This window comes from Octodon degus, unplaced genomic scaffold, assembly GCF_000260255.1.
Source record: "Octodon degus isolate 3935 unplaced genomic scaffold, OctDeg1.0 scaffold00191, whole genome shotgun sequence".
NCBI lineage: Eukaryota > Metazoa > Chordata > Mammalia > Rodentia > Octodontidae > Octodon > Octodon degus.
This window is the reverse complement of record NW_004524767.1, coordinates 4,846,376-4,853,847: the sequence shown is the minus strand read 5'-3', so window position 1 is coordinate 4,853,847 and position 7,472 is coordinate 4,846,376. Positions and strand designations below refer to the sequence as shown.

General features: G+C 35.1%; 1 protein-coding gene, 1 non-coding gene and 1 pseudogene across 2 annotated transcripts in view; 1 reads left to right on the top strand and 2 right to left on the bottom strand.

The window, feature by feature from the left end:
- Positions 1 to 7,472, bottom strand: part of Tecrl (trans-2,3-enoyl-CoA reductase like) — a 148,642-nt gene that overhangs the window by 117,760 nt on the left and 23,410 nt on the right. The gene's annotated exons all lie outside the window — the stretch shown is intronic.
- LOC111813483 lies at positions 1,948 to 2,111 on the bottom strand. Its single transcript, XR_002818725.1, has one exon. It is a non-coding gene; the product is annotated as a U1 spliceosomal RNA (small nuclear RNA).
- Positions 4,844 to 5,488, top strand: LOC105743943 (annotated as a pseudogene).

Below are 7,472 nucleotides of genomic sequence, written 5' to 3'. Positions count from 1 at the left end.
CTTTCTATTTGTATTTCTTCTTTTGAGTTCATATACTAGGGAAACTATACGATATTTACACATGTGTGTCTGGTTTACTTCACTTATGAGTGTATGTTCAAGGGGCATCCACTTCAATATAGATGCCCATCACCTGAGGAATGGTTGAAAAAGATGTGGTATTTTTACACAATGGAGTATTATTCAGCTGTTAAGAATGATAAACTTGAAGCTTTTACATTGTTTAATTTCTTATTTGATTTCAACTGTGGTCCATTGGTTGTTCAGGAGGGTGCTTAATTTCTATTTTTTTATAGAGTTTCTACTGTCAATAATTTCTAATTTCATTGCACTATGGTTAGAAAATATCCATGTGATAATTTCAACTTTCTTGCATTTAAGCAGGCTTATGTAGTATTTTTTGGAGAATGTCCCCTGTGCAGCTGAAAGGAATATGTATTCTGGTATTGTTGAGTGAAATAATCTGCTGAGGTCTACTGTGTCCTTTTGCTCACACGTTTCTTTGAGTTTTGGTGTTTCTTTGCTGATTTTCTGTCTAGTTCATCTGCCTCTTTGTGACAATGGTGTGTTAAGGTCCCTCCTTAATATTGTGTCATTGCTTTTTTGATCTTGCATGCTACTAATATTTGTCTTATATACTTGAGTGCTCCCATGTTTGATGCATATATATTTATGGTTGTTATCTCTTCTTCTTGAAATTTTCCCCTATCATATATGTAGCGACCTTCTTTATCGGTTTTGATCATTCTTGCTTTGAAGTTCACATTGTCAGTAAACAGAATAGTTACCTCTGTTTTTTTCCTATGTTTTTGTCACATAGAATATTGTTTTCCATCCTCTGACTTTCAGTCTATGCATATCCTTTGAGTTAAAAGTGTTTCTTATATATAGCATACTGTTCGATTTTATTGCTTGATCCACTCTGTAAGTTTATTTTGATTGATAAATTTACATTGATGTTTATAATTGATAGGTAGTGGCTTATTTTGTCATGTGATATTCCCACTGTTGATTCCATAATTTTCCCTTCTGCTTAACTGCTTGCTCTGCTTGGTAGTATCTTTCTGTTATTCTTGGAATTGTGGTCATTTTTCTCTGTAGCGTTGGTTTGATAGTCATGAATTTTTTCAGTTGTTCTTTGTCATGGAAGTATCTTATTTCTCTACTAATTTTAAAAGACAGTTTTGCAGGGCACATCAATATGGATTGAATGCTGTTTTCTTTCAGAACTTAAAATGCTCCCCTCCTGCTTCCCTCCTCTTCCTGCCTTGAGGGCATGTGTGGAGAAACCTGCCATGGTTCTGATAGGCTCTCATTCACACGTGATCTGATTCTTTTTTTCTAATTGACTTTTATGTTCTGTTTTTGTGCTGAATATCTGGTATCTTCACTATTATATATCTTGATGTAGACTTATTTGGTTTCTGACTGATTGCATTTCTATATGCCTCACATATCTTGTCAGACAAGTTTTTCCAGGCTTGGGAAATTTTGTTTTCTCTTCTGCAAATAGTTTTTATATCATTTGTATTGACTCCTGCTTTTTCATTGACACTAGTTATTCTTATATTATTTTTCCTTGCACTGTCTTACAGCTATTGAACTGTTACTTACTGATACTTTGCTGTTTTTAAAACATCTTTCCTTTCATAATGGATAGCGGCAATCCTGTTCTCAAAGCCTAAAATCTACCTTCAGTTTTGGTCAAGGGTTTTGCTACCTCTCAATGGAATTTTTAATTTCCTGGATATCTGTCATGTATTCTATTTTTTTTTACTATATTTATCATTCAACTTTCCATCATATTTCTTTCTTTTTCTTTTCTTTTTTTCTTTTTTTTTTCAGAACCAGGGATTGAACCCAAGCCCTGGTACTTGCCAGACATGCATTTATTCTACTGAGCCATCTCCCTGTCCCCAAACTTCAGTCTTATATGAAACCATAACACAGAGGAAAGCACGAATGCAGTGCCCCACTACCACAAATTATGCAGTCGAGTTTCCCGCATTTGGGGAAATCACAGGGGTCAGCACATCCGGAGTGCAATGGATAAGCCTCACCCTGGGAAAACCACCTTTGTGATCATGGTATCTCCCCTGCCAGGTAAGTCTTCCATCATATTTCTATCGTCTATGTTTTATCTATTTCTACTTTAGTTTTGATACACAATTACTCTATGAATGTGACATTTCACTTTTATTTGAGACATTATTTCTGATCTGATTTTCTCTATAACCTCACGGATTTGCTACTTTACCTCAGTTGCTATGATTTCAGAAATAGCAGGTATGTGTCTTCCATTTTCTTCTATCTTGTTATCTCCTGGACTTGTTCTGGGTGGGCTGGATGTCTGAGTTTGCATCTTGTTTTTGCAACTTGTCATTGTTTCTTTCAAACCTTTTTATTTTGTTTTCTGTGTTGATTCTTGTTTTGGTAGTAGGGAGCTTTATCAGTAGTGTACAAGCCTCCATATGTCTTCTGTGTGTATGAGCTTCTTGGTTTGTTTTTGTCCCAAGATTCTACCTTCCCAATTAATTAAGAGTGAGCTACTGATATCTGTTCGGTTCAGTCCCCAGTATTTTTGTACTGGTATGTGGTGTGGGTATTACTCCAGAACTCCCCAATTTTGTTATAGAATTGAGAACAACTAATTAAAACAGATCTGATGTTCTAGCCAAAGTAGTGTAATTAATAATAACATTAGCATCAAGCACAGTTTATAAACCACCAAATTGTGGTGATTAATTAATATTTAATATTAATTAATTAAAATAAAAATTTATTATATTAATTTATAACCTTAAATACTAGAGGAAAATCTACAGTTATATTACAAAACCAATCAGAAGTTGGGATCTCATATGAAAAATGTATGGAAGAGTGCTTTTACCCTGCAGTGGGAAAATTTAAAATGGACAATGGCTAGAACAAAGATAACTTAAAATAAATGAAGTAGAAACCAGGCTGGACAATGAAGGATGGTTATGCAAACTTTGGGAAATTAGAGAAGAGGGCAAATAGTGAAAAAAAAGGAGTAAGCAAAGGCTTATTGAAGTTGACTGGAAAAACTAGATATTATACACTCATATAATAATATGATTAAGTCAAAGAAAGGATAAAAAAATCTTCAATTTTTGTTTTAAACTTCTTTGAGTGAGTTTGACTCTAGACATGTAGAATTATTGAGTAGAATGAAATTCTTTCAAATCATATTCAAAAATACTTTACCAGCACATATTCCAGAAGTATATGTACATCTTGTATAACAACTTTAAAAATCATTTAATGACCACTTCCTGCCTTAGGCACTAAGTGTTTTGTATGTGATAATATTATTCATCTGAACAATACTGTATGGAAATATTATTGGTTATTTATAGTTTAGAAAAGAAAATCCAGAAAAATTAAGTCAATGATTTATAATTGATCATGGTATTTTTTAGTAGTTTCTCATAGCTGCTTCTATACCTTGTTTGTAATTTCTGTGTTCCCTTTCTGCCATAATTTGGGCAGAAGCTATGATCTTTTCTACCAGCAAGCATCTGCCTAGAAGAGAGCCAACCAAGACCTATGACCTCAGAATGTGTAAGAAGAAAAAAAATTCTTCTTTAAGTTTTTATGTAAGGGATTTTATACAAACAAAGAAAAGATGATAAATATAATGGTAAATTGTCCGTAGATTTTTTTTTTTGTAAACTAAAGACTAGCTGTCTAGGCAACATTTGTTAAAAATTGTCCCATTAGCATTGTAGTTTTTGCTCTTTGTCCTACATAGATAAACTGTATTTATTTGAGTCTATTTCTGGTCTTTTATTCATTCTATTGATGTATTTGTCTATATTTTTGTCATTGCTACACCTTTTTTTTTAATTGTTCAGTACAGGGTGTACAGAGTCTCACTACACAGATCAGACTCATAGTGATTCTCCTGTTTTTCAAACTACCAAGCACTATGATTACAGGGTGCACACCACCACATCCACTTTCAATCACCATCTCAGCATGCCCCATGAGCAGGGCCAGCACTGCACACTGGGGATCGAACCCCCGGCCCCTGGGTCTACCCAAGCAAGGCACTTTAATCCACTGAGCTATCTGTCTGGCCCTTACTACACCTTCTTGATGATTGCAGTTTTATAGTAAGTCTTCAAGTTAGGGAATGTCAGCCATCAAAATTTATTCTCAATTTATTGTCTTTTGCCTTTGCAGATATAAAAAAACAACTTTCTGAGATTTTTACTTAGGTAGAGTTGAATTTACATTGATACATGTTAGAAACAGATATCCTGAGAATGTTGATATGTGTTATTTATAAACAAGTAGTGTATCTCTACTTATCTTTTACCCTTTTTATTAATTTTCTGTGTTCTAGCAGATATTGTAAATATTTTGTTAGATTCCTATTACTTCATTTATGATTTATATAAATAATACTATTTCCAACCCCAATAATTCATTACTAATACAAAAATATACAATTGACAATATATATGAACTTAACATCCTAAATCCATACTTTTCTTTTTTACTAGATTTGATCATTTTGAAATATTCCAAAGGGATTAACTTGTTCTCTGTAATTAGATACATTTCTTTTCCTTCTTTTGTTCTGTTTGACTATATATGCTTTTGTATTTTGTTCTGCTGCATTATCAATGATTTCCAGCAAGAATCTGAACAGCTGTGGGTGAGGCGGATATACTTCACTTGTTCTTGATTTTAAACTGTACTTTAAAGTTGAATTTTTTCACCATTAATTAGGATGTCAACTGTAGGTTCCTTTGTTTTGTTTTTCCCTGTGGTTCTATGATATTACTTTGGTCAGTCTCAAAATATTTGGCTCATGCTGCAAGTAAAATCACACACCACCAGATTCATCAACAGTACAGTCAGGAGGGTTAAAGTGGACCCCAGGAAACCAAAGGGCAAGATGTCTGCGCACTCCCTTGTGCACACCTGCAGAGGAGCCCAAGAGGAAGAGCCCGAAGTCCCTGTCAATTTTTCAGAATTTTCCAAGAAGTGCTCAGAGAGGTGGAAGATGACTTCTAGGAAAGAGAGGTCTAAGTCTGATGAAATGGCCAAGGCAGATAAGGTTTGCTACGACCGAGAGATGAAAGATTATGGGCCCTCAAAGGGAGGCAAGAAGAAAAAGGACCCCAGTGCATCGCAAAGACCACGGTCTGGATTTTTCCTGTTTTGTTTGGAACTCCGCCCCAGGATCAAATCCACCAACCCTGGTGTCTCTATTGGCGATGTGGCCAAGAAGCTGCGTGAGATGTGGGATGATTTACGTGACAGTGAAAAGTAGCCATACCTCACCAAGGTGGCGAAGCTGAAGGATAAGGAAGAAAAGGACGTGGCTGACTATAAGTCTAAAGGGAAGTTCAATGGTGCAAAGGGTGCTGCAAAAGTTGACTCGAAAAAGGTAGAAGAAGAGGAAGAAGAGGAGGAGGAAGAAGAAGAGGAGGAAGAGGAGGAAGATGAATAAAAACCTTGTCTCCTTGGGAATCCCTTAGAATAGGCGAGCGCCGTAGGTGACCGTTTCCTAGGTTAAATGCCAACCGGAGTGTGATCATGTAGTCCTCCCAAAAGCTCTGGCAGTTGGCAGTAGTTGCTCAATGTGGCCATGGGGATCTAGAACGCTGTGAAATTGTGTCAAAGCTGTGCATATTTCCAAACATCTTTTAAACTGAAATGGCACCTTGTGCTCTCCTCGCTCTGTGCACTTTGCTGTAGCTGTGAAAAGGCATTTGGCGATGTCTCTGGCGTTCGTTTTTTAAGTTGTTAGGCGGTGTTAATTGTGTGGTCATTGGCAAGAAACCCTGAGTTACCAACTGCACATATCTCGAGTTTGCAAAACGAACAAAGCAACACAGGCAAACCCTAGACGCTTCCTGCTTGGCGCTGAGGCCGGGGGGCAGATGCCTCTGAGAAGGGACGTTAGGCCTGCTGCTGCTGCGGTTGCAGCAGGCTCTAGTCAGCGTCTGTGTGTAGTGACCTCGCATCCTGCTGCCCTGTCTTAGCTGGGGGCTGAGAGGGTCAGCTGGCGTGAGAAGTGTTTGGATTCGTTACTGTTTTGGTTTTTTTCGTTAAGTGCTAAACTGTTTGTTTCCAAACTGCACAACTCTTCATTGGCAAAGACCAGAGAAGATTCAAGAAGCTTAGGTACTTAAATACGATTTGCAATGTTGTGCTATATTTTTTGTATGTTTAGAATGCCAAATTGTTTTCCAAGTTAAATAAACAGCATTACATTTTTAAAAACAAAATCACATACTACCATGTGAGAAGCTGTGGGTGTTTTTGTATATTTCCTTTGTCAACTTGAGAAAGTTTTTCCCTTCTTCCTACTTTACTGAGAATTATTATTTTAAGTAGGCATTGGATTCTGCCAAATTATTGTTTTTATATTGATTGATGTAACAATATTATTAACCTTCATTATTCTGGTATTATTTTGTGCCAAATAAATTAAATTTTAAAATGATGAGCAGTTTAGTATAAGAGTTAATCCTAAGTATTTATAAACTATAATTCTTGTTTTATTTTGTTGAAATCCACATGTTAACATTTTAGGGTTCTACAACATTTTTAGGAATAATATTGGTTTATAGTTTACTTTTCTTGTACTGTCTCTACTTTTGACAATAAGCTAAAAGTATGCTCATGAACTAAGCAAAGGAGTGTTCTTCATGCTATTATAGTTTGAAAGCGCCTAGAGATTTTACAGGAAAAAATCATCAGTGAGCTCCTTGTGTCTAGTACAAGTGTTTAAACGCCTTATTAATTATTGATTCCATTTGTTTTAACACCTATGCATCCACACAGATCATATAATTGTTGAGGGGAAAGTTGTATTCTTCAAAGGGTTGTTCCATTTCACCCAGGTTATTAAATTTATGGGCATGGAGTTCATGTTATTTATTTATCATTCTTTAAAGTCCTATGTAACTGGTAGTGATGTTTTTCTTTCATCAATAATATAAGAAATTTATAATCCTTTTTTCTCTTCTTAGTTATCAGCTTATGAAATTTATAAATTTCTCCAAAGTCAACCCTTGCTGATCATTGATTCCTTTCAATTTTGTCAATTTTTGCCCCTAATTTTACTATTTTTGTCTTTGTATTTTGCAGTGAATTTGCTCTTTTGTTTTTCTCATTTTCTAGGGTAGAAGCTCCAGTGAGTTATGTTAGATCATTTTCCCTTTTTCCTATATTCAGTCAATGTGATAAATTTATTTCTTTGCTTTACCTGGATGCATTCCACATATTTTGAAAAGTTATGTTTTCGTTTTCGTTTAATTCAAACATTTTAATTGCTCTTGGACTACATGTAGAAGTCTATTACTTAATCTACAATACTTCACAATTTTTAACTCTACTATTAATTACCATCTTAATCATGTCAGTCTGAGGAAACATTTATAATTTGTATTTCTTTATATTTATAAAATTTGTATAAATATAATATA